Source organism: Neovison vison, chromosome 4, assembly GCF_020171115.1.
Source record: "Neovison vison isolate M4711 chromosome 4, ASM_NN_V1, whole genome shotgun sequence".
Taxonomy (NCBI): domain Eukaryota; kingdom Metazoa; phylum Chordata; class Mammalia; order Carnivora; family Mustelidae; genus Neogale; species Neogale vison.
In genome coordinates this window covers 169,934,437-169,962,025 of record NC_058094.1, presented here as the reverse complement: position 1 = coordinate 169,962,025, position 27,589 = coordinate 169,934,437, and positions in this window count along the sequence as shown.

The window sequence follows — 27,589 nt, the reverse complement described above, 5'->3', positions numbered from 1 at the left end:
GACAAATTAAGTGAATGGAAGAACACATCATCACCAACAACAGGTGTGAAACCATTTTTGTTTAAACCATAATCATTTGAGAGGAAGGTAAGATATCTCAAATCTAATTTCTTTTCTTTTTTTTTTTTTTTTTTTTTTTAAGATTTGAGAGAGAAAGAGAGAGAGCATGCAAGAGCATGGGGACGGCAGAGGCAGAGGGAGAGAATCTCAAGCCAACTGATCACCAAGCTCAGAGTCTAACATGGGACTTAGTCCCATGACCCTGAGATCATGACCTGAACCAAAAGCAAAAGTCAGACACTTAACCAACTGAGCCACCCACGTGCTCCAGATCTGATTTCCTCTACTGAGTCTAGAATTACTTTAGAAAATAATATTGACCAAGAGATAAAACCAAAAAAATACAAAATACACCAGTTGCGTATAATTACTTCAAATTGTAATGATCACAAAGTAGATGTGGCACTCACTCATTGTACTTCTCAGGTGTGCAAGAAATTAAAGCCAGTCTTATAAAATTACCTTAGTTTCTATTTTAAGCTTCTAAACCACTACTAGAATAATAAAAATCTAGTCAGTCAACTGAGGGTTCTCTTTTTTCCCCAGGTCAGGTCAGATGTCCAAGGTCCTTACGTAGCTTCAAAGAACTGGAGAAAAAGGAACCATCTGATTCTCAAATTTTTCTACACTGATTCTCAAATTTTTCTACACTTAAAACTAATAAGAAAGCCTGCTTCCTCCTCTCTCTCTCTCTCTCTGCCTGCCTCTCCTCCTACTTGAGAGCTCTGTCTGTCAAAAAACAAACAAACAACAACAACAAAAAAAAACCTAATAGCTAAGACAAGTATTCACCAGACTGGTCCTCAGACATTAACCTTTAGAATATTTATGAAGATTTGTTTGGTAGTGACATTGTTGGGTGACCAGGCCTTTGCCAATCCAAGTACTTTTGCCCATAATTCTAAGCTTTGGGCAGTAGAACTGATGTTGCCTATTCCAAACTTGCCTAGGGCATTAACCGCCATTACACACCATTAACACAACTATCACTGTGCCGCAAGTTCTCCTGCCAGGACTCACTGTACAGCCAATTTAGGTCCCATTACATCCTTGGCAGCAGGGAATCCACTTTTCTCTCAGATCACACACACCAATTTGGATTTTGCTGCCTCCTCTCGAGCACTTCATCTCTCATTTTCTCTCTCTCAGTTGAGGTGATCTCATCTAGCCTGTCAGGCTCTGGTGAATGAGGGAGGTGTGGAGGTGGGGAAAGAAATTTACATCCTCTTCAAACCCAGTATTGTTCAATATTTATTCATGCAATTCTCAAAGTATAGTTCCTATAATAACAAAATCTGCATTACCTGAGACTTAAAAAAAAAAGCCATCTTCCAACATACAAACCCAAAAGATGACCAAATCCGGGGATGGGAGAAGGGTAGAGCCATCCAGGATTGAAAAGCTATCCAGAGAATTCTGATACAACTAAGTTTGAGAACCACTAATTTATTCTACTATAAATCAAGATTAGCTTGATTCCCCTATGGACTTTAGCTTTTAAATACCAAAATCACTGAAAAGACACTTAATTTTCCTTTTTTTTTTTTTTTTTTTCTAGTCTATCACATCCTTCTCCAAGGCATGAGCATGGAGCATTCTAAGCATTTGAAGAGGAGGTAGCACATGGACAAAACATTAAGTATCAGATAAAAAAGACACACTAGTATCTCTAGTGTGTTTTCCCTCCAAAAGTTCTATAAAAAGAACTTTTCATAGGACAATCATTTCTAATTAAAGCAGAAAGAAAAACCTGAAATCTTTTGTCAATCCATTCTAAGTTGGCTTTAGACACATGATTAATACAGACATTTTGCTCATCTTGATCTAGAGGAGAGATTTTCAAGCTCTAATATGCCTAAGAATCTTTTAGGAAGATAATTTAAAACTCAGATTGCCAGGCAGGCCCGATCTACTACTTTCTGATTCTCAAATATCCATTTTTTTTAAGACTGTGAGTATAATAGAAATGAATCATAGAGACACCTGCATGGCTCAATGGGTTAAAAGCCTCTGCCTTTGGCTCAGGTCATAATCCCAGGGTCCTGGGATAGAGCTCTGCATTGGGCTCAGTGGGGAGCCTGCTTCTTCTTCTCTCTCTCTCTCTCTGCCTACTTGTGATCTCTGTCTGTCAAATAAATAAATAAAATAATTTTTAAAAATCTTTAAAAAAAAAGAAATAATTCATGGATTCCAGGTTAAAAAAATGATGTTTAACACGTCCTTGTCCAACTCTTTTCAGTTATATATGTTACCAAATCCCCTTGTCACCTCAAGAAAAAGAGTCACTGGGGCGCCTGGGTGGCTCAGTGGGTTAAAGCCTCTGCCTTCGGCTCAGGTCATGATCTCAGGGTCCTGGGATCGAGCCCCGCATTGGGCTCTCTGCTCCGCGGGGGGCCTGCTTCCCCCCCCCGCCCCGCCTCTCTCTCTACCTGCCTCTCTGCCTACTTGTGATCTCTGTCAAATAAATAAGTAAAATCTTTAAAAAAAAAAAAAAAAGAAAGAAAGAAAGAAAAAGAAAAAGAGTCACTGCAGCCTTTCCTTTCCAAGTATTATAAAACCTTAGGGTGATTGGCTGGCTCAGTCAGTAGAACATGTAATTCTTGATCTTAGAGTTGTGAGTTTAAGGTCCACATTGGGCATGGAAACTACTTTTAAAAAATAAAGAAATCTCAAATATTCTTGAGGAATTATACATTTGAGAAAGAACTTGAACTCAGAATTCAAGTATTAATATTAAGTAACAATTTTTAGAAGAGCCATTTTAGTTAAACTTATTTCCTTTCTTTCTGAAAACAAAGCTGCTTCTTAATGACTTAAAACCCAGGACTGTAGGGGCGCCTGGGTGGCTCAGTGGGTTAAGCTGCTGCCTTTGGCTCAGGTCATGATCTCAGGGTCCTGGGATCGAGTCCCGCATCAGGCTCTCTGCTCACCGGGGGGCCTGCTTCCCTTCCTCTCTCTCTGCCTGCCTCTCTGTCTACTGTGATCTCTCTCTGTCAAATAAATAAATAAAATCTTTAAAAAAAAAAAAAACCCAGGACTGTAAATTTTTCACCTTGTATCCAAAAGTGACTGGTGCAATGCCTCGCTCACTATAGACATGAAGTAAATTCTTGATAATTGAATATAGAAGTATTGAGGATGAAAGCTATTAGGCTCTTACGGAATTTGCTAAGTCTCTGGATCTACTAGAGATATTCGAAATACAGCCCCAGAAGACTGTACTTTTGACACATATAAACCATCCCATCCATCTTGAAGCTCAGGTAACATGCTGTCAGTATACAAATATTTACCTGAAATGTAATTTGCTCTGGAATGTCCAAAGAACAAATAATCATACTCAGTCAAACCATCTATAACTTTTAAGTACAAATGGGTTCTGATAGAGAGCTTGAGTGCACTGGCCGAGCATACCATTTGATTGCTGAGAACATGGTGTTTCCTCCTTGACTTTCAGCTATATTCTAAAGGCTTTAAAATAATTTACTCTTTGTAGAGAGCACATTCTTTTAAGGTTTGTTAAGCAGTCAGGGTCTCTGACTGAAATTTCGCTATACAATCTTAATAATTTCATATGACTGAAGTGGTTTTTATTTGCCAACAGGGAGGCTACAAAGACTCTAATATGAGTAAGAAGTTGTCACCCAGAAGCAAAACATTAACTTCCCATTTGTCCCTCACGATTGAACTGCACCTTTTCTTTGCTTCAAGAATTCAGAGCATGAATGTGACATTTTGCAAGATGAAACTGTTGATGACTGCTTTCATTCTCACCTTCTCCGGCAGTATAGCCCCATAATCATACATTTGTATTTTCTTTCAGTTAAGAGGCCTAGTTAAGAGCATAGGGAATGAGCTCTCAGTGAGATGAATGGAGCTGGGGAGAGATGATTTTGTCTCAGCTACTGACATAAAAGAATATTAATTAATGTTTAGCAAATGGCTACTCTATCAAGGAACAATTATAATAAACGAAAACCCAAGTGACCCAAACTGAGGGGGGGAAAGCAAGAAAAGAGTAGTAAGTGTATTTACCCAACTTAAAAATACATGGGTAGGATTGGCTTTAAGTACAACTTGTCTAATCTGGTAATTCATTCCATAAAAACCAAGAAAAAGATTTCTTTCCATTTCTCTGCTTTTCATAAGCTACATTTTTTGAAATCTCTTCTAATTCCAAGATATTTCCAATGTAAGAGATGTGTTTTTGTTTTCTTTATATAATTCTTAAACATATGAGAGGCGAATTCTGATTTTACTGAGGAGAAAATTGAGGGGAATTTTAAATTGGGGGAAGACAGACCTGAAGCTTATCACTCAACCATTTCAAAGTGTGCAATTCAATGGCATTAAGTACATTTACAGTGTTCTGCAACCACCAACCCCCCTCCATTTCTAGAAATTTTCATTATCCCAAACAAAATTGATGTCCTCATTAAACAAGAACTTCCCATTTCTCCTACCCCCTAATAACCTCTTTCCTACTGTCCATATCTATGAATATGCCTGTGAGGTACCTAATACAAGTGGCATCATATAATATTTGTCCCTTTATGTCTGGCTTAATTTACTCAGCATAGTTTTCAAGGTTTACCCATATTGTAGCATGTATCAGAATTCCATTTTTTTTTAAGATTTTATCTATTTATTTCACAGAAAGAGATCACAAGTAGGCAGAGAGGCAGGCAGAGAGAAAGGGGAGGAAGCAGGCTGAGCAGAGAGCCCGATGTGGGGCTTGACCCCAGGACCCTGAGATCACGACCTGAGCCGAAGGCTGAGGCCTAACCCACTGAGCCACCCAGGCGCCCCAGAATTCCATTATTTTTAAGATTATTTATGCATTTGAGAGAGAGAGAGAGATCACAAGCAGGGGGAGGTGCAGAGGGAGAAGCAGACTCCCCGCTGAGCAGAGAGCCCAGTGTAGGACCTGAGACCAGGAGCCTGGGATCATGAGCCGCCCAGGTGCCCAGAAATGCACTCTTTTTAAGGCTGAACGATATTCCAGTATATGTATGAATCACATTTTGTTTATTCAGTCATGGATAAATGGACATTTAAGTTTTTTCTACCTTTTGGCCATTGTGAATAATGTTGCTCTGAATATTGATGTACAAGTATCCGAGCCCCAGCTTTCAGTTATTTTAGGTAAATACCTAGAAGTGGAATTGGTGAACCCTATGGTAATTCCATGTCAACCTTTTCTGCACTGGCTGGACCATTTTACATTCCTTTCAGCAATGCGCAAAGGTTCTAATTTCTCAAACTCATTGCACCTGTTCTTTTTTTCCCTCGGATACTTTCCATTCTGCTGGGTGTAAATTGATAGCTCATTGTGGTTTTGAGTTCCATTTCCCTGAGGACTAGTGATGTTTAACATATTCTATGAGCTTTTTGACCATTCTATGTCTTCTTTGGAGAAATATGTATTCAAAATCTTAATCCGTTTTAAAAATTTTTTAGAATAAATGGAGTTTTAAGGCATTTCTAACTTTCCCAAGATTATCCAATATGTGAGCAGCAGAAAGAGCATTCAAAATCCATGGGTATGTCCCCAAACGCTTGCTGTCTTTATAATTCCAAAAGTTCTCCTCATGAGTCAATGCAGCTTCTTGTAAGCCAGTGTTCTTCTTGACAAGGTGGACTCACTCCAAGAGGGAAAACAAACATTTGTAAATTATAGCCGCTGCTGCTGTTCTCTTTATGAATCCCTCCCAAATAAGGAACTCCCGCATCATTGCTGTAAAAGTGATAAGCACCCTCCACGCCCCATTTCATGGCTTTTGTTAAGAAGTAAAAACTGTTCAAAGCTTATTACTTAACTGAATTAACATTCCTTTTCATATGAAATTTAACTAGAACAAATCTCTTTTTAGGTATTTGTGGCTTCCCTAAACATGAGTATTAACATGAGTAGTAAACTCCTAAGGGCAGTGTGTGTCAAGTGCCTTACTGAAAAGCCAGTGATTAAGAGCAGTCTCCAGTGAAGCAAATAATAACAAACACGGGTTCAGTCTTCACTCTGCTTCCATTAGATGTTCTCTATGTGGGAAGAAAGGTGCGCACCATCAAACATAACATCTAAGAAAGCAGTTTGAAGGAAAGAGCCTTTATTTCCTATCAAGGCGAACAGCAGCTGAGGTATACCATACATATCAATGATGGATAGATTAGTTTTAAATCACCTATAGGGAAACCAAGATCCTCTTTTTATATAAAAAGAAACGGATTTTCTGGGAGAGAAAACCAGCCTGATTCTGACCATGGAGACACTAGCTTAGAAAGAGACTTTGATGCCAGTGGACAGGGAGAAAGAATTATGGTGTCTCACATAAAGGCTTGATCCGGCATTAAAGAAACAGGCCACAGAGGCATCACATTTACAATCACTGCCTGAGAGCCCGCAGACAACAGTGGCTCTCTGGGTGACTGAAGAGGCAGCCTCTCCACCATTCCTCAGCAGGTGGCAAAAAGACGTCACCTCATCCATCTGCAAATTAATAGGGCTGGAGAAGTGCTCAATTCACAGCACAGTCTGACTTCTTTTACCCAATTCCCATGAAAACAGTGACTATTATGGGAGGGACAATGCAGAGGGTCACTGGAAGGGTAATTACAAACATAGTTACAAAAGGAAAAGCAGTACCACACAGATAAGGCAATAAAGTCTCTTGGTGTTTTCAAGTGGGTTTCTTAAAGGCTTGGGATATTTTTAACCTGCATTTTATTATTATTTTTTAACTCTAGTAATGTGTTTTAAGAGTTAAATTGGAGCACATTCATTTGGGAAAAAATGACATAAAGAATCATCCATGCCTTTCTTGTCTCGAGACTGAAAGAGTTCAAGTCAAGCATGAAGGTGGCCAGAAGACAATGTGTCCTTAAGGGGAATGTCACTTAGCTATGGGAGGCCAAATAACTGTGTGCCCCAAAGCTCTCTCCAGGGACCTGGGAAACTGGTTTTTGTCATGCAAAATTCCTCCCAGCCTTCATGGGATGATGTTTGCCTTTCTTTTCATACCATTCCAGACCAGCATTGTCCCTTTTGGGAGGCAGCTCTAAACCTGTGTTTGAATGAAATACCTCCTTACCTCCCCGCCTCCTCACCAGCAGACAACTTGAAGTGCCAAGAGAGCTTCACCCAACTGCCCCTTTCCGATATATGTTTAAAATCTGATATTCAGGGACATCTGGGTGGCTCAGTCTGTTAAGCATCTGCCTTTGGTTCAGATCATGATCCCAGAGTCCTAGGATCAAGTCCCACATTGGGCTCCTTGCTCAGCAGGAAACCTGCTTCTCCCTCCCCCTCTACAGCTGCTTGCTTGTGCTGTTGTGCTGTCAAATAAAGAAATAAAATCTTAAAAAAAAAAAAAAAACCTTCTCTTAAAATCCAATTTCAAAAATAACATGTAAATAAAAGTTAGTGGACACTGCTTTTCCACACAAAGTTCAAAGTCATTAATGAAAAAAAAAAAAAAAAGGTGTCATATGATCCTAAATTCATCCTGGGCATATGGGACAGTCAGTATGCCAAGTCCTGTGCAAAGTCCCTGGCATGTAGGAATTGCTGCCAATACCACAAATATTGGAATTACTCTAGGAACTATTTATGACTCACTCAGCAAAATCAATCTCATCACCCAGTCTTGATCAACCAACTCATTCATCAAGCTTGGCACCAAAGGTGTGATTTCTCAAATTGAATTCTTGTTCAAAGTATGAATATCTTCAATTACTGACTCGTTGTGGATGTATTTATAAATGCCAATGGCAAATTCCAGAAGAATCATTAAAAAATAATTGATAACGAAGACAATGTCTTCTGGCTAATAAATATCTAATTCCCGAAGAGGGATTATTTTGGCTCTTAGCCCACTCCTTGGGATTGTCAGTTTGGTATAGATTTTGAATGTTGTATCACGGCTTTGCTAGGCATTCTTGTATTCAGCACTTAGCCCAGTTACACAGGCACTTAGCACCTCTCTTACACAGAGGTGATCCTATAGGTTAGTTCTAATATACTTGGTAGCAGTTTAATCAAGGCAAATATATTCACACTTTATCAACTCTAGCTTGGAATACAGCAACGATTCCACAAATTTTAGAATATGTGTTTAGAGCTAATAATAATAATTAGCAGTGTTATAACCCAGCTGACTTCTGCTGAGTACTGGTTCAAAATGATTTCATGTATTAACTATATCATTCATACCATATCCTATTGGTTTTTTGTAATTCTCATGCCTGTATTACAGGTGAAAAAACAAAAGAAGGCTATATGACTTAGAGAACTAATATAATCTGCTCAAAGTCGCTAAGCTCTTTCAACACACATAGTTTAACTTTAGAGCTCACTCCCATAACCATCAATTTAGCTTTTGAAAATTTATAAATAATTTACAATAGGATATCAATATCATTAGAAGGTAAGAGATATTTATTCCTCTATTTCTCATTTCTTGCCTAGAATCTCCTTACTAATTTTGACTTTCACAAATATCTACTTTGTTTCTTTTAAGATTTTTGGATATAAACCAATGATTATGTAAATTGTGAGTTTGCAAAAATCTAAGTTATGTTAATATTTCCTTGGGTATTATACTATATATTTTACTTGTGTATCTTCTTTTTTTTTTTTTAAGATTTTTACTTATTTGTCAGAGAAAGAGAGGGAGAGAGAGCGAGCACAGGCAGACAGAATGGCAGGTAGAGGCAGAGGGAGAAGCAGGCTCCCTGCCGAGCAAGGAGCCCGATGTGGGATCCCAAGAGCTAGGATCATGACCTGAGCCAAAGGCAGCCACTTAACCAACTGAGCCACCCAGGCGTCCCTACTTGTGTATCTTCTACCAATTACCATTTTATTAGCTTGGGAAATTCAAACATCACAGTATTTCTAGTTTTAATAAGTATTCAGAAAATTTAATAGTCCAGATGAGCCCTATTAGGTTTTCATAAATCAGAGACAACTAGCTAGTTCTAAAATACTATTTCTAGCATCCGCCAGTAAAACCCAACTAAGTTTATTTGCTCCAAATTCTACATGTTGGTGAGGCAACACCATCCAGGGAAGAAGAGCAGGTACAAATTTGATGTCTGAGGGCCCTAATTTCCATTTAGTTTCTGCCACTTAATAGCTATTGTCCTTAGACAAATTGCTTGCTCAACCCTCTCATCTTAACATGACCATAATACCACCTCTTTTTAGTGTTATTGTGAAGAGTAAGTTAAATTTGTATAAATTGCCAATATCAAATTTTTCAAGTGGAATTAATAGCTCTCTAAATGGCAGTGTTTGGGGGTGGGGAACTATTGGGAAAGGAGGGTGTTTTTCTTTTCCAGAAAAAATATAATGGGGCTGGGAATTATGGTCCAAGGAAAACATACTTTCCTTCCTGTTATCCTGTTTGTACTGTTTTTCATATGCCTTTCTAGTCTACAGTATCCCCATGAGGATAATTTAATGTACTTTCAAAAAAGCTCTTCCATATCAATAACAAAAACATTAAACACAACCAGATGTAACAGCATCTCCCCAAGATGTCCTGGCAGCCATAGCAAATGGTTCCCTTGTTCCATCTCCTGTTCCCTAACTCAGCCTAACTTCTGACCAGATCTCACTTGTAGCAACCAGACAATTAAAGGTCATTCAATGGATCTATACATTAAAGACCAAGTAAGGAATTACTAGAAATCCCAAGACTGGCCTCAGGAGATTCTAATTTAGCACATATCCAGGTTCTTACTCTTTCAAAGCTCCTTGGGGAATCCATGCTTAACATGAAATATTTTGGAACCACCAATGGTCTCATCATGTAACAGTCTGAACATGCAACCATGTTGCAAGCCAAGAACTCAAAGCTGCTTTGATTCGTTACACAATAGATTTCAGCTTCACAGTGAATTCCTTCTCATTATTTATAATGAATAAAAACATTTTTCTTTTTATGTAGTTGTTAGGTATGGGTGAAATTATATTTTTGGTTCAAGACATAAGGTAAAAAAAAAAAAAGAAGAAGAAGAAGAAGCTGAGTTTATTCCTTTTCATTCTGGGAAAAAAAAATAGATTCTATGTATGAAGATGTTCTAGAGATACCTTAGGCAATTTCCATAAACAAGTAAAGAGTAGAAAACATCCAAATTGTACCTTACATTGACTCAGCTTCAAGGGGGTGGTATTTTTACATCATTTTTTAAATTTTCAGATTGGCATCATAATATCCCTGAGGTTAAACTCAGAACAATAGTCAATTTTAAAAGCAAACCAAAGGATTCTTAGTATCAACACAGAGGTAGATTTTCTTCCCAAGTGCTATAACCATGTTAGCTAAACTCAGAATATTTGTGTATTTTTTCCCTAAATTCTGATTCAGAATATCTTTTGTGCAAACTCTTCTCAAAATGCTTCTAGAAATTACTGTCCCTTCCTTTTCCAATATATTAGATCCCTGTGTGAATTTTCATTTAGACCTAAACTCATTTTGTCAATAGAGAATCTACTAGCATGAACATTAAGATGATAAGAGACAGTGGTTTTATTTTTCTGGTACAAGTGTGAAGGTATATAATTTGGGATATCCATAAAAAGATAAATTCTTGACAATAGCTCCATCTAGAAATGAGATAAACACTAGAAGTAGTGTGTGCAAGTAGCGTGCACACACACACACACAAGCACTATAGCAGCTTTGGTATTGAGTAATAATTACAATGTATGTTGTTGAATTTATACACCTTAGAACTAGTTTTGGGGACAACTACAATTAAGTCCCCAGTTATATTTTGGAAGGTAGCAAGTGAATCTGAGATCATTTTTAACTAATATTGTATAAGTCAGGTCAAAATATATATATTTTTCCATCTCTCAGATGACAGTATGATAAAACAATGATTCTTTGTTAGAATTTTGGAGACGCCCACAAAGAAAGTTATCTATTTTTTTCTGCCCACATTACATTATCAGGAGTATGTAGTTCAGACACCTATATGAAAGAATAAAGATTAACCTGTATTCTTCTTTTCCTTTAGGTCAGTATTGTGTCAAGTTTATACTATAAGGCAAATGACAAGGGGACACCATGTTGTTTAACCTTGTGTTAACAAAAGTAGTGCACTACGCTTTAACTATGTCAACTCTGAAATGGAGGCTATTCTACTCTCTGGTTCCATTTAAAGTCAGAAACGGCCAAAGTCAGAATAGGACAGTTTCAAAGTTTGTGAAAAAAGCTCTCATTGAATTTATAATAATAGGTAAATAACTACATGTAATGGGAGAGGAAGGTTGCCGGAGTGGGAGGTTGGGTGTAACAAAGATCCATGTATCTGCTACAACATTCTATTTGTTTGATGCACGCTTTCTTCAACAAATAGGAAAGCTAAAAAATTTCAATACACAGTCAGATTTCTATATATTTAGAAAATATACATTTAACTATGCCTGTACAAATGTATATAAAATGTGTACATGTACATTTACAAATAAAGATATATGTGAAACTATATCCCAGACTATGACCCAGGCCAGTTGGTTTTTTTGTCCTCAGTTTACTGTGTTAAAGAACCACTTTCAGAGGTTAATTAAACACTGCCTATGATATTGCGATCATCTGACCTCGAGAATTGTAACTATATTCATAAATAAGGATGTGCGCATAGACAAGGAAATACAATGATTGCTTTGGTTCTTTTCCCAAAACCATCTTGGCAAAGAGACTTTCACACCCCAAAGCTCCACATCTGCAATGGCAAAATAATTAATTGGTTGCCAAGCCATTGTGCATATTCTAGGACATCAGCCAAGATCTAATACTGGCATCATTAAGTGAAAAATATTGTAATGTTAAATACTGTATTTCCCGGCTTCGTTTAGCCAATCAATGATGTCAGTAGTATCCTGTTCTTTAGGAAACTTAATTAAATTCTTTCATTCAGATAATCAACATTTGTTCTTCCAACCACTCTTTAAATAGAGTCATTCTTTGTCTGGCAGCTGTGAGAACTTTTTACCCCATCCCCTCACAGAAACAAATGGAGGAAAAAAAAAGTTCATTGAACACTTAGATAATGAAATCCTGTTTGAGATACCATTCACGGGCATGTGGCAGTTTTAACAGTACAGCTTAATCCTGAGAGTTATTCAAACCAAGGGGGTATCTGAGTCAACCCATTGGGTAAAATGAATTAATTACCCAATGGATAGCATCAAAATGTCATTCTCTCTTCCTAGCGGTATCAGAGAATGTACATTTTGTGAGTTGTATGGCTTTAAACGTGAAGATGTATCAAAGCCAAATCATGTATTTTAGGTTATGATGTAAAAGAAGGGGTTTTAACTACAAATAGACCTTCACACAAGTCAGAAGTAAGTATTAATTTTATAGCATCTTGGTAAAGAGAGATGGGTGAAAGTCTATGTGAGGTCAAGGCAGGATCTGTTTTTTTTCAACATTTGATCAGCATAACCCCACTGTTAATAGAAGAACTAGCATAACTTATAATTCACAAATAGTTGCTTCTCTCTCATATATATGCATACAGGTACAAAGGCATACACACATACATATTTTCTTTAGGCCGTTAAAAAAAATTACGCACATACACACACATACTCCTTAGGTCATTAGTGTCTTTTTTTTTTTTTTTTTTTAACCATCCTGTATATCCCTAATATAATAAACTGCTCGTTTGGAAACTTTGGAGGAAACTGACAGTCAGACTTTCAAAAAAGGACATTTGTAAATATTTAAAATGTTGATGGAAACCCTGGTCTTTGATCTTAGAGCACCTTTGGGAATTTGTGTATAATTTGAAACCACATATTTATTGCAGTTATACTGTTTCCTCTTATAAAAGCCCTAAAAATAAGAGCTGGGCACTGAACAAGGGTATTTACAAAATTCATTCACCCCATCTATTTAACCTACTACTGAACTGAAGCTTGAATAACAAAGTTGAAAGCCATCTGCCTTCTATGCGCTTCACATTTTACAGAGTATAACCATCTTAGATCGTCTGCAGAGTAATACCACTGTAGAGCAGAACTATTTAGTTTATTAGGCAATATCTAATGTCTCTGGCTTTAGAAAATCCATGTCCTTAAATACCTTCTATTCAGGTTGAATTATTTAATTTATACTAACATATTTAAATTAACTGCCATTCTCTCTTTTTTCTTTTTTCTCTTTCTTTCTTGTCTTGTTGTTGTTGTTGTTATTGGTTCATTTGTTTCACATACATATGAAGCTTCTGCACTTTGACCCAGTTGGAGGACACTTCTCCCAAGAGAGATCCGGACTCCTTTTGAATCCAGCTGTGTTTGACTTCCCTTACTGACCTCCCCAAGCCAAATAATGGCCGAGCATCTTCTTAATTATCTTCAAAAACATCCTTTTAGCACTTATCCGTATTTGGCGTTTACTAGTACAAAGTGAAACTATGCATCTGAATAGAAGAAGATGACAAAATAGAGCTTATCTATTTGGATCAAGTGCTTGATATCAAAACAGGGTACATGAAACCATGAAATTATAAACCTACTGGTTGTTAAATGCAAAACTTCATTCACTATGATTTAGTTAATTAGAGTTCAACACATGTATTTCTTTGGGACAAATTCAAGGTAACACAAAAAGTCTTGTTCTGGGAGAACAAGCCTACTGTGCATGAATAAAGGAATATTTTTCTCAAGCAATGGAATCAACAGCGCTTTTCTTTCTTAATGGATTTTCTATTTTTATCCTGAAAGTATGCCTTACTGCACTCTTTATCGCATGCACGAAGAAAACCCAGTTTTCCAGGATAACTGCTGAATACAAAACCTTTCTCTCCTTTTGGGAGCTTTATCCTCGTTCCCACTCGTGCTTGTTTCCAGCATCACCGCTGAACTCATGTGCAGTTTATATGTGAACAGTGTCGAAGATCCTAAAATTAGAATTTCTTTTCTAAGATAAATATCCCCTGTCACCGGGGTACCTGGGTGGCTCAGTGAGTTGAGTATCTGCCTTCGGCTTGGGTCATGATCCTGGGGTCCTCAGATTGACCCCATCTCATTGCTGTTTCCCCCGCTTGTTCTCTCTCTCCCTCTCTCTGTGTCAATAAATAAAATCTTTAAATATATATATATTTTCCAATCACTAAAAACATGTCATTTCACCATACCTCAGAAATCCTAAAGATGTTTTCAACTCCTTGAAAATACATACAGCCCACACATAATGAATTTCAAAAGGCTGGAACACATTGTAAATAGGGCATAAGGCCCTTTGCTGAGAAGAACAGGCAAATGTACCCCTTTAGCCACAGCCAGCCACACGGGTCACTTTCTCACAATAATGATTTTATTTAAAAAGGGAACCCACATGCAGAGAAGCATGGTAAGTTTTTTCTGTGGCAGCTACAAAATTTATTGTATTGTCAATGCTGCATGTGTGAGTCAACGATGCAATAGGGTTTCTCAGAGTATATTTGTATCATTGTTTGCTTTGGTTCTCACCAGGAATCTCTTCTGATAAATAGTGCTTAAGAACAAACTGTAGGTATTAGATTAACCTTATAAGCCATACCTATTTGAAATTCGTTCTCATTCCTTTTTAATAATTATCAAGGAGCAAAGATGATTTAAAAATATAAAAGGAAGCAAAATCAATTGGCAAACTTTTCTTCCTGGTCACTAGACCATTGCATAATGAGCCACTGAGAGGAAATCCCATGGGAACATCAAAATCAGACACTGACTCCAAGTATTTCTATGTTTTAAGATTCATTTAAAAATACAATCACTGTAGTTAAAACAAAGAGTTATTTTCACTGTAGTTAAAACAAAGAGTTATTTTCATGGCTAACATTGGCAAATCAGTTTTAAAACAGTCAGACAGAGCTGGCCAGAGCAGAGGAAACAGAAACTCTCCTATGTGGCTAGTTAGAGAGTAAATTGGTGCCATCATGTTGGATCTCATCCAGGTTTCCGTCTTTAAATATGATACATATGTCATGGTAGAAAGAATTCTTTTCCTCATTCTTTCCACAGACTTTGCTATATAATTTTGCCCTTTGTTGCTCAAGAATGAAGAATAAGACTTCCACTTCCTGACTGTGGGATTGGCTTTGTCATTTGGTGTAGCCAATAGGAGGATAGAAGACATATGCTTGAGCAATGGGACTTACCTCTTATGCCCCTGCCATCATCACAAGAAGAGAGTGGTTGCTGCCCCCTAAGCTTTCGCCTGAATATAAGCACATGGAAAAGGCCAAAACCCAACTTATAGTGAGCAGTGAAGTCCAGCCTGATCCTTACTGAAGCAGAGCTCGGCAGAGAAGCCCGGCCTCCATTCAGGCAACCCCAAGTCATCTTGCAGGTACGTGGGAAATACCAATCTTCCTATATTCTACTCGTATTCCATGGTGGGATGCGATGCTCATGAGTCTTAAAAATATTTCTCTGTGCTGGCCTCTTCTCTTCAGTCCTGCTCCTACTGCCTACTCAACATCGCTAATAGGTCAGACCTGTCCTGTTCAACACTGAAGTCTTGACATTCTTCCTCAATCCTGCCTCTCACTGTTTTTCTCAACTAGTTATTGGCACTGTACACTTCTAGTTATACTCTCCTCCCCCCACCCAGAAAAGATAAAAGGACAACAACAAAAACCTTGGAATCAACTGTTTACTTTCTCCCACTCCCTACTTTTCATCTTTCAGTAAATCCTGACAGTTCTATTTTTAGGATCTGACCACTTACTGTTATTTCAGTTATTACTGGTGTTCAACTGGTATTATTGCCTTCTATGGTATTGTAATAGTTTCCTAACTGGATTCCTTGAATCTGCACTTACTCCAAATAATTATAGTCTTAACACAAGAGCCAAATGCTAACTCAGATGATGTCATTCCTCTCTTCAAGCCCGCCACGGCATTCCATCTGCCTCAGAGTATAAACTACTCGAACCACAGTGCAGAAGACCCTACGTCATTTAGCCCATTTCTTCTCTTCATGTTCTTTTACTTCCTCCTAATTCATGTGGCTTCAGCCATACTGTCCTCTTCCCAGTTCCTTCCAGAAATGAGGTACATGTTTAGCTGAGGCATTTTGAACTTGCTTGTCACTGTGGCAGAAAGGCTTTTTCTCCACGGTACTTGTTCTTTCTTTGGGTTGACCAAAACCTCCCCTTCTAGAAGCAAAGAACAAAACTTTCTCTAGCTGATCTGTATGGAACTCTAGCACCTGTCCCCTCTTCCTCTTCTCTCCACATTCTATCTACCACTTCTCCTTCAATTTTCTTCATGGCTCTTGTATATTTTACTTCCCTCTTTTAGTTATTATCTGTCTTCCCCACAAAAACAAACATTCTTCTGAGTATATAGACTTTTGTCCATTTTGTTCAAAGCTAAATAACCAATGGCCGGGATGGTTCCTAGACTCATAATAGGCACTCCAAAAATATTTCTGATGAATGAATAAATGGAAACATTTATGAAAAAAATCTCTAAGGTTTTTCAAGAATTTCTGACAAATTAGTGGACTATGCAGGTCTTCAGCCATTAATATAAACATCTATAGACAGATTTATTCATTAAAGCAAGACAAAATTGCCTGAATATTCAATGTTACAGGGCTTATAAAAATTATGGTACACCCCTATAATGAAACACAATAACTGGAAAGGAGTACATTAAAAAGCGTCATGTAGATTAATACTTAGTCACTTGCAGAAATAAATCCCAAGTTTTTATTTTAAGTATTAAATAATTGATGAATAAATAGATACTGTTCAAACAACAAAATTCAAACAGTGATTTTCCCTAGATAATGGGAATAGAAAAAAAAAATTGTGACTTTTTTGTTTGGTATGGTTTCAGGGATTTTTCAGTTTTTCCCACACTAAAACAGGTTACTCACATAATCAGAAAAACAAAATGTCTATAACATCATTCATTCCTAGGAAGCAAGAAAATTCTGCTCTCTTTATACAAACCTCAGTTTTTAAAAAGCCAGACACAATATGAGTGACCAATTTGTTCATACATATAGCATAATTCCTTCCTACCCCATTGTTTCTGTGACTTGATACGAAGTTCAGAAAGACAATTCAGAACGTGAAGACTAAGATTGTACAGGGATAAACAACATCTGTTGGATCCTCTATTATAAAACATCAACTGAAATTGTTCATTTATGTCCTCCTTCTAAAAGAGCTGTCTGGTGGGATGTGTGGGGAGCTCAGTCGGCTCTGTCTGGCTTCAGCTCAAGTCATAATCAGAGTCCTGGGGTCGAGCTCCACGTCAGGCTCCCTGTTCAGCAGCCAGTCTGCTTCTCCTTCTGCCCCTCACCCCACTTGTGCTCATTCTCTCTCTCGCAAATAAATAAAATCTTTTTAAAAATAAATAAAATAGCCCAGTTAGTGAGCCTCCATGCAGTTCCAGTGTGAGTGTTAAGGCCTAAAAGATCCAGACGTGTCTGCTCCCATGGCTGAGTGGTGATACACAGACTCCCACGGTAATTTGGAAAAATATGGAGTTTTGAATTGTTCTTATTCCAAGACATCTTGTGTTTTTTTTTTAATTTTTTAATTTTTTATAAACATATATTTTTATCCCCAGGGGTACAGGTCTGTGAATCGCCAGTTTTGCACACTTCACAGCACTCACCATAGCATATACCCTCCCCAATGTCCATAACCCCACCCACCTCCCCTCTCTCCCACTCCCCTCCCCCCAGCAACCCTCAGTTTGTTTTGTGAGATTACGAATCACTTATGGTTTGTCTCCCTCCCAATCCCATCCTGTTTCATTTATTCTTCTCCTACCCCCTTAACCCCCCCATGTTGCATCTCCACTTCCTCATATCAGGGAGATCATATGATAGTCCAATACATCTAGCGTTAAGTAAGAAACTATGCAAAGTAAGAAACATTGATATTTAAATGCAAATGAGTGGGAAAGATAAAAATAATGATAATTTTGCAAAATTTGTCCCCTCCTAATCCTTTCCTCGAGATCCACAATTCACCTTTATTTCATTAATTTTGTATATAGCTTATTTCTTGTATTGCTATTTCCTGTACTTAAGAAATGTAAATTAAACAGAGTACTAAATTCATTTTAGATTTTCCTTTACAAAAATATTCTATCTTTATGAGAATGTTCTTTGTGTACTTGCAAAATGACTTCAATGTTTTTCTTTTTTTTCTTCAGAAATAAATCAATTATTTTAAAAAAGCAATTTAGGGTGCCTGGGTAGCCCGGTCATTAAGTGTCTGCCCTTGGCTCAAGTAATGATCCCAGGGTCCTCGGATCAAGCCCCACATCAGGCTCCCTGCTCACAGGAAGCTTTCCCTTTCCCACTCCCCCTGCTCGTGTTCCTGCTCTCACTGTCTCTTTCTCTCTGTCAAATAAGTAAACAAAATCTTTAAAATAATAAAAATTTAAAAATAAAAATAATTTATTAAATGCAAAAATCCAAGAATTACAAATATTAGCTCACTTAATTCTTCAATTTCCATGTATTAACACGTGTTTAAAATTTAGTCCACATTTTCATACACAGTAAATCTTTAACTCAAACATAACTTGGTGATCCCTAAACTCATTTGCTAGTAAAACATGATATATAAGAAAATTATTAAATTTACATAAAAATGATAGAAAATAAAATTGAGACAAACTATTTGATAAGAGGCAAATTAGGAGGTATCTTTTCATTTAAAAAAAAAAAGTAAAACCAAGAAATTATTTTTACAGCCCACAAAAGAAGCAAAATGTAGTGATAGAACCCTCTTCCTAAAGGGAGACAGTTTATTTTCCGAAGGTAGGAGAAATGAAGCCCCGCTCTAACTGCGGTAGGCTGAGCTCCTCACCCAGCATGGAAGCTCGGCTTCCCGTGCACTCACAAGCAAGATTCCATTTCTTTAGTGCCTTTCCAGCTTTACAGCCTACTGGAGCCACACAAAGGGGGAGGGAAAATGAAGGTAAGAAGGTAGTAATTGCTCTACAAATTACATGGGATGCCTACCGCACAGTATTTCACCTTGTGTAGAAAAAAAGAAAAGAGACAATGTAACGTTTTGTGTCAACTCTACCCCCCCCAAAAAAAAAAAAAAGAGGGAGACACATTTTATCTTTCTAGTAGCATTATATACAGTATAGTTCCATATACTCTGTATCCCTCATCCTTTTCCCCATGGTATAGGAAGGAGAGCATCAAGAAGACCCTGATTTTATTTTGGAAGAGAACGATGTTTTCGCACAGTTGCACACATAGGTGGATTCCTTCGCCTGCCAACTCATCTAAGCCGCGTGGGTGTCTGAGCGTTTGGTTTAGAGATGAAAATGCCACACCGAGGTTTGTCTTCGCTCTGTAGGAATCTCTCAATTGGCAGGAAAAAATAAACACAGTATCAAACTTGGAGCTCCTGCTCCTCCTGTAAAACTTAAAAACAAACAGGCTGGACCCCTACAGCTGCGGGTGACTCAGACCACAAAGGAGGCAACTTCAAAAGCCGGCTCTCTGTTCTCCTCTCTCTCCATCAGCAGCAAACTGATTAGAGTGCTCACCCATTATCCAAAGCTTTCCGCCCTCTAAGGGCCCTGACATAGCCTTTGTGTGCAGAAGGCTGAGGCCCCCACAAAGAGAGACGGAAAGGTCAGCCTCGAGTGGTGATTATGGATCTCATTGAAAGCAATTAAAAAATCAGAGGAGGAAAAAAAGTCATGCAAATTAAACCAGGTAATCTGTGCAACTATTACTAATGGATTCTTCATTCCAGATCTTTAATACAGGTTTCTCGTGTATCAGATAAATATGTATATGTCTACGTATATACACACACCTAACACACATCTAAATATACCTACATAATGCTGCATACAACATAGTCAATATATCCATATTGGCTCTTTTTACAAAAATGTGTAGTTTTCATGAATATACACACACACACACACACACACACACACACACACGCAAATATCCATCCAAAACGATAGAGGAGCTACAAAATTTAAAATGTACAAAAGCAAAGGAAAAAAGCGCCTCCAAACAGGTAACTGGCAAGAAAACCAATTATCAAAGCAGGTTCTAAGATATTTGGGCCACATGACATTACAAAGTTAAGTGAGAAACAGCCTGAGAACGGAACGGCAGTCAAAGACGAATGATTCAACTTGGCAGCCCCTCCTTAAACCAGCACTTTCGGATTCAACAATGATTAAAGTGTAATCATTTGTTTCCTTTAACCTTGCTTTTTTAAGTATCTTGTCACCCTCCTAGCATAAAGGGGATGTTCAACTCTAAAGTCAATTACGTATTTCTCAAATTCTGGACGTGAACGTTAGTACAGTGACCACGACCAGATTTTTCAAAGTTATGTAAGACCTTCTGTGCCGGCAGTTATGTTGATGCTATCATATGGGACTTACGCAACTTCTCTCTCTCTTCTTTCAGGCTGTAGAATTCCATCATAATAACCTTCATGCAAGTGGGAACAGTCTGTTCTCTGGCTGGGACTGTGAATTGTCAACTACATTCTGGAGAAGGAATGAAGTTCAGGTTTCTTAAAGCTGGACTATAAAAGCTCAACTAAAATCATCATTCTCAGTTCTTTCTTTCTTTCTTTCTTTCTTTCCTTTCCCTCCCCCACCCCCTGTGTGGTAAGTCTGCACAATAACTAGATTTCTCAAACGTTTCATGAATTGCACTTTAAAGGAAAGGGAGAAAGATAACAACTTTCTAGATTGCATGAAGCTAGGTACTCCTCACGTGCCTTTTTTTTTTTTTTTTTTTAACACAAACATTTCAAACACAGGGCGAAAAAGGATGTCCGACCCACATATTGATGAAGCCATAGATGCCCCACCAAATGTGACTGACTCTGGGGTCTAAACTTCATGGTTGAACAGGGCAGCCTTTGTCCTTGACATGAAATGCAGATTATCTTCGGCTTCTACTGCCCTATTCTTTCCTTCTATTCAGAAGTTTCCATTACCTGCTGGACTATTATGTTACTCTGGGTAACACACTGTTCTTTGTAGAGAGGAACCATCCACACAAGAAACAGCCCTTTATCCCACCATTGCAAAACCTGTTTTTAGAACTAAATACATTGCTTCGCAAAATGTTTTATCAGGGATTTTTATCAGGGTACTCACGGGAGAAATGAAATTGGGGTAGAAAAAAGAACATTCCTAGTCTACTGAGCCTTTGCATTCCATGAATATCAATAGTTAACTAGTTTTTCCAATGCCGTAGGCATATTTTTCCTTTTATCCTTTGAAATTCTGAAAGTCATGAACAACAAACTTGTGGGAAACTGGGGAGTCAAAGATAATCAACTTGTCATCTTATGACTAGGTTTCAAGTGAAAAATGACAAAGTGACCCATCTGCCCCTTTATTAGGGTTTTTGATTCTATAAATTTAATCATAAAAAATTAATCATGATGACAAACTGTTTTATAATATTAGATGTCTGGTATAACAAACAAACTTGTTCTTTATATTGATAGAGGTCATTATGCTTTAACGGTGCTATGTTGTGAAACAAAAATGTATTTATTAATATTTTCTTCTTTTGAATAACAACTTCAGATTCCTTGATTACCATAGGGTCAGCTCTTCCTTACAGATAGTAAGTCATTCTGTCTGTTGGGTTCATTCTGTTCTCATGCAGTATGTAACTGCAGATAGTAGGATGGCTCTATTGATGAGTGTTAACCTAACTAAAAAGATACCTTTTTCAGATAGCCACTGTTCAAAGCAGATGTATATAACAAAATAATGTCATAAGTGAACTGTTTAATGAGAATGGCCAGTTTCGTCACCAACATCAATAACTTTCTAACATTGAAAAGTTTTGCACATGAAAACAGAAAAATTAGAAGGCAACTGTGGGCCTTTGGCTAACAGAGTCTGAAAATTTAACTGCATAGATAATAAATAAAGTATCTCTGTGTGCACAGGGACCTTCCTGTAGCTACCAACATGAACTTAAATCGGAGTAATGCCTCAAACTGTATTCATTTTGCTAATACTGGTCATACTTTAACATAGATTTTTTAAAAAGCAGTTCCCAAAAATAGAGCTTAGTAAAAATACCATCACACCCAAATACACACATTTTCCAGTTTTATAGTGACAGGTGATCTTGAGTCGCTTCCAGTCCAAAAACAGAGGTCCAGAGAACCAGTGGGGGTCCTTTATACCCTTTCAGTGGGTCCTTAGGATTAAAACTATTTCATAATAATACTAAGGGATTACATTCACTGTTATACTCATTCTCTCATGAGTGCACAGTGAAATCTTCCAAGGGCTACATGTGATATTACAACAGAAACAGATACACAATTCCAGCTGACTTTTCTACAACCAGACATTAATGAGATTTGCAAAAATGCAAACCGAGACTACTTTTCCCATTAACTACTTTTGTTTTAGAAAACACTTTGTATAAAAGCTTTCTATTTATGTTAGTATAGCCTAGTTTCGTTGTTGCTGTTCTAAATATTTTAAGTGCTTTGATTTTCATTTCTTTTTTTATTATGCTCTGTTAATCACCATGCAGTGCATCATTGGTTTTTTGATGTAGTGTTCCATGATTCATTGTTTGCGTATAACACCCAGTGCTCCATGCAATACATGCCCTCCTTAATACCCATTACCAGGCCAACACAACCCCCACCGCCCTCCTCTCTGAAAGCCTCAGTCTGTTTTCCTGGGTCTATAGTCTCATATGGTTCATCTCTCCCTCTGATATCCTCCCCCCCTTCATTTTTCCCTTTCTTCTCCTAATGTCCTCCGTGCTATTCCTTATGTTCCACAAATAAGTGAAACCATATAATTGACTTTCTCTGCTTGACTTATTTCACTTAGCATAATCTCCTCCAGTCCCTCGATTTTCATTTCCAATAGGGAAAACATTAATAGATATAAACTACATTTAAAAGTCTATTGAGAGTCCTCAGTAGTTTTTAAAAGTATTTGAGAAATTCTGCCTTAAAACACAATTAGCCTTTATGACACCTTTCTTTCATAAACTCAAGTTAAAAGCAATGTTCCTCAGTATTCCCTTTACCTGCTGCCAGTCCTGCTATTTCCTCTGTATCCACCATTTTTATCTACGGCAACATAAGCACTGAGAAGGAATTCAGTAAATACTTACTGAGTGATAGGCAATGTTTTAACTGAAGAGTAAAGACCATATAGGTTTCTAGGAGCTTCGCAACTGCAGATACATCCCCTGATGGAAATGCCATTAAAATTCCATCAGGTTTCTTCCAATGAAATTCTTCCTGACAATGTGGCAAATTACTTAGAAAAAATAATACTCTAAGCACTGCTAAAGATGATAAGACTGTTCGATCTAAAAGTCATGATAGATACCATCTGGGTATGATTTAAATTTTGATTTATTCAAGAAGTTCTCTGTTCTTTCCCCCATAACACCACAGTGGATCTAGTTGTCAAGTAGCCTTGGTAATGTTCAGTATGGTTCCACCCAGTATATGAGGATTAGGGCTTTTCCCACAACAGGCACCAGAAATCAACAGCATTATACAGCTCTTCCATGTAATTCTGAGTCATTCTTGCTCAATGCAGGATCTGACACATTCTCCTTTGAATTAAAACTGAAAACTTGTAAATTGAGATTGTTCAGTAGATTGAACTTTTTCTTAGATATTCTTGGGATAAAAAATGCTGAACACTGAATTCATTCTCCCAGACTTGGATGTAGGTTTCTTTCTTTCCATTACTAATAGATAAGTGTTAGCATTTTGACTTCCAAGTTAGTCTCAAATGTCATCTTAATCTCATAAGAGAAGTATCCACTAGGAATCCTTTCCTTAAATGCTGAAGAGTAACTCAAAGCAAAGCAGCATTTCCCATTTTTTGGACTGGCCATTAATGGTGCCATTCTGCCTGCTATTGCTCTAGAAGGAAAGAAGTTTCTAATTAGCCAGATACCCTCAAGTATGTCAGAGTATAGTCCCATCAAATAAATCCAGTCATTAAGTGATCCAAATGTAGGATGATATTACCTCCGTACAACACAACTCTATTGAAATCAAGTTCACCTTTTTAACAAGTGCGGGTGGTGTGATAAGCAGAAACAGCTCAAGCTAGAACGAATGGTATTTCAAACCCCAACTTTGATATTTACTGGTTATGTGATATTGACTAGTTAATTTTAACCATTCTGAACTCCAGTTTCCTTTCTGTAAAATACGAACAATGTTGACCTGGAAGGATAGTTTGGAGACAATACAGAAAAATTCTATCATGTTAACTGTCATATAGCAGACAGTTAATAAACAGCAACTGTTATATACTAATCAGATAGATTTTTTGTTGTTGTTTTCATTTTACATAAGAGTATCTACTAATATAGAGAGTTTAAAGAAAGCTGGGAGGGGATGAACTAAATTTGCCTAAGAAGTCCAAGAACCTGATGGGACAAATGAGATCAAGAATTCAATTCTCAGGGCACCTGGGTGGCTCAGTGAGTTAAAGCCTCTGCTTTCAGCTCAGGTCATGAACCCAGGGTCCTGGGATCGAGCCCCACCTTGGGCTCTCTCCTTGGCGGGGAGCCTGCTTCCCTTCCTCTCTCTCTGCCTGCCTCTCTGACTACTTGGGATCTCTGTCTGTCAAATAAATAAATAAATAGAATTCAATTCTCCTTTTTTTTTTTTTTAAAGATTTTATTTATTTGACAGAGAGAAATCACAAGTAGACGGAGAGGCAGGCAGATAGAGAGAGGGAAACAGGTTCCCTGCTGAGCAGAGAGCCCGATGTGGGACTCGATCCCAGGACCCTGAGATCATGACCCGAGCTGAAGGCAGCGGCCCAACCCACTGAGCCACCCAGGCGCCCCTCAATTCTCCTTTTAAAGAGAAAAAGGTTTTTAATTATTTCAAATAGATTAGGACGTATATAATAGTACGCAATATTTTTGGCCAATATAGGTAGGGCAGCAAACATGTGTTGGGAAAACCAGTAGCAGTCATGAAATCATGCAGAATTTAGGAAAAATGACTGTGTTCATCTCAAGCTACTAAGCAAAAGCAAACACAAAACCAAACAACAGAACTACGTTGAAAGATTTCTTATCTGGAAAACAGGAGCAGGGTGGGCAGAGGAGACACTGGTCTTCATTTTAATTTGGGTAGATGGGTTCTTGGGTGTTATAATTTAGAATCTTAATGGGTACCTCAGAATCAATATCTAAAAAGTAAGCAAATAATTTTAGTAATCTTAGATTAAACCAGGGCTATCTGGTCATTTTTCCTTGCATATAATTTGAGATGGCCATGTAGGGATGCAATAAGAAAGTGGAAATATACTTGTCCAAGCTTCTCGGTGCTGGGAAAGTTACTTATTGGTATTGTGACCAGAAAAAAATTATCTACACCTTCATGATTACTTAAGTAGTTTTCTGGGATGTTTACAGACACAACCTCAAATAAGGTTTTACTGAAAATTACTGCAAACATAAAAATTATTCTATAAGCCTATCTCTAATAATGTGGTATTTAAGAAAATCTAATTTAAGAGTTGTATCAAGATCAGTTTATTAAATAATTATAGACTAGATCTTTGTTTACAGCAATCTCCATAGATGAACCCTGAAAACTACAATTTATTCATCCTCTTAATCACCATCACTATCAAAAATTAAAACAGGGGCACCTGGGTGGCTCAGTTGGCTAAGCATCTGCCTTCGGCTCAGGTCATGATCCCGGGATCCTGGGATCAAGCCCTGGAACAGTCTCCCTGCTCAATGGGGAGCCTGCTTCTCCTTCTCCCTCTGCTCTTTCCCTCGCTTGTGCTCACTCTCTCTCTCCCTCTCTCTCTCTGTCAAATAAATAAATAAAATCTTTAAAAAAAAATTGAAACAGCCCTCAGGATATTATACTCCATCATCACAGAACGTTCAAACCCTGGTTAGCACTTTATGTTAGCTCAGATTCCCTGGCTTCAGGTGATCTTGCAAAAATACAGAATTTTCTAGACTTTTACAATGAATTCTTCGCCAGTGATTCTCATATTCACCCCTTCCCCAGGCTAACACCGTTGAAATGCATTGCTGCATAGGTTCCCATGAATCCCGTTGGCCCATATTACATGGTTCTGTAATTTTTTTGGAGTATAGGCTCTTTCTTGCTGATAAAGGACTTATGCTTTCCTGCTCAGACTAAGATTTGATTTTTGTTGCCAGGCCCAGCACATGTGTGGTGATAGTAATGTGTCTTGTGAAAAACAGACATTGCCTTCAAAAGGCATTTGTTAACCAACATTTGTTATAGGGTTCTCCTCTGGCAAGGAGCAAAGAACTACTACCAGACCGAAGGTTCTGGAAGACAAAGTTCGGGTTCAAGGTTCTCAAACTCACCCACCGAAATGTTATTATCCAGGTGTCAGAATTCCATTCCTTTTCCATTAAAAAAAAAACTCTGTTGTTGACAGAAGATTGACTGAGGCTGGGAATTTAGTCTCCCTTTTGGTATATAACCAAACCCTGGGCCTGATGTTCAGCCGCTCTGCCCTGTGGCTGCAGGAAATAAAAATCTCTTTCACAGCTGCTAGACGGGCCCTCTGGCTTTAGAACATCACTTCTCAGTTTGCAATTAACTGTACTCTACCTGTCATTTTCCTTACAAAGTTCCCTGTGTCATTAAAAGCAGTTACCCTACTTTGTTATCCTCAAAATTACCATTGCCCTATAGTGATCAAGAACTGCAAGTACTTGACATCTAAATGCCTTCCCTCTAACTATATGTCTTCCCAATTAACATTACAGTTTGAGGTGATTGTCATGTCGCTCCACTCCGGAAGTTCCTACCACATCACACCACTGTCACCAGCAGACAGGTCCTTATTTCTTTTACACAGATGAGCACTTCATTTCCAAATCATGTCCTAAGGGTTTGCTTTCTAGAACCACTCTGGTTTCCTAGAAAACAGACCCTGTGGCAAAGATTAAGTACTAGTCATTTATTTGAAGATGAAATTCCAGGAAAAAAAAAAGGAAAAGGTAAAGGAAATGAAACAATGAGATGTGTGTACCCCTGTATGTGTTGGCTTTTGCTTCCTGAGAAGCTCTTCACATACAAAGCCATATCATCATGAGAAATCTGTAGCAAAGATGGACAGAGAAATCGTGCTTTGGACAGTTCCATCAAGGGAAGAGAGAAAGGTAATTTGCCTACTCAGTTTCTTCTCATTCCCTGTCTTCCATTGGTCAAAATTCTCCCCAGTTGGATTTAACTCCTCATAGTCTTGGGTCATGTATTCTAGCACGCTGGTTGGAATATGTCTACTTAGAAGACATGCCTTATCATGTGGCATTTTATCCAGGTTCATAAGTAATGAGAGATACCAGATTCATGATGCTATTGGTCTCAGATGGTAAATATATTTGCCAAACACAAGGGGCTGGTTACTCAGGTTACTGCTAGGGTGGAGTGTTTGACTGGAAACTCCAGGAGACAGCTGAGCCAAGAAAATCTGAAAAAGCCCATAGTACAGCCATGCTACTTGATGCTTGAGTTT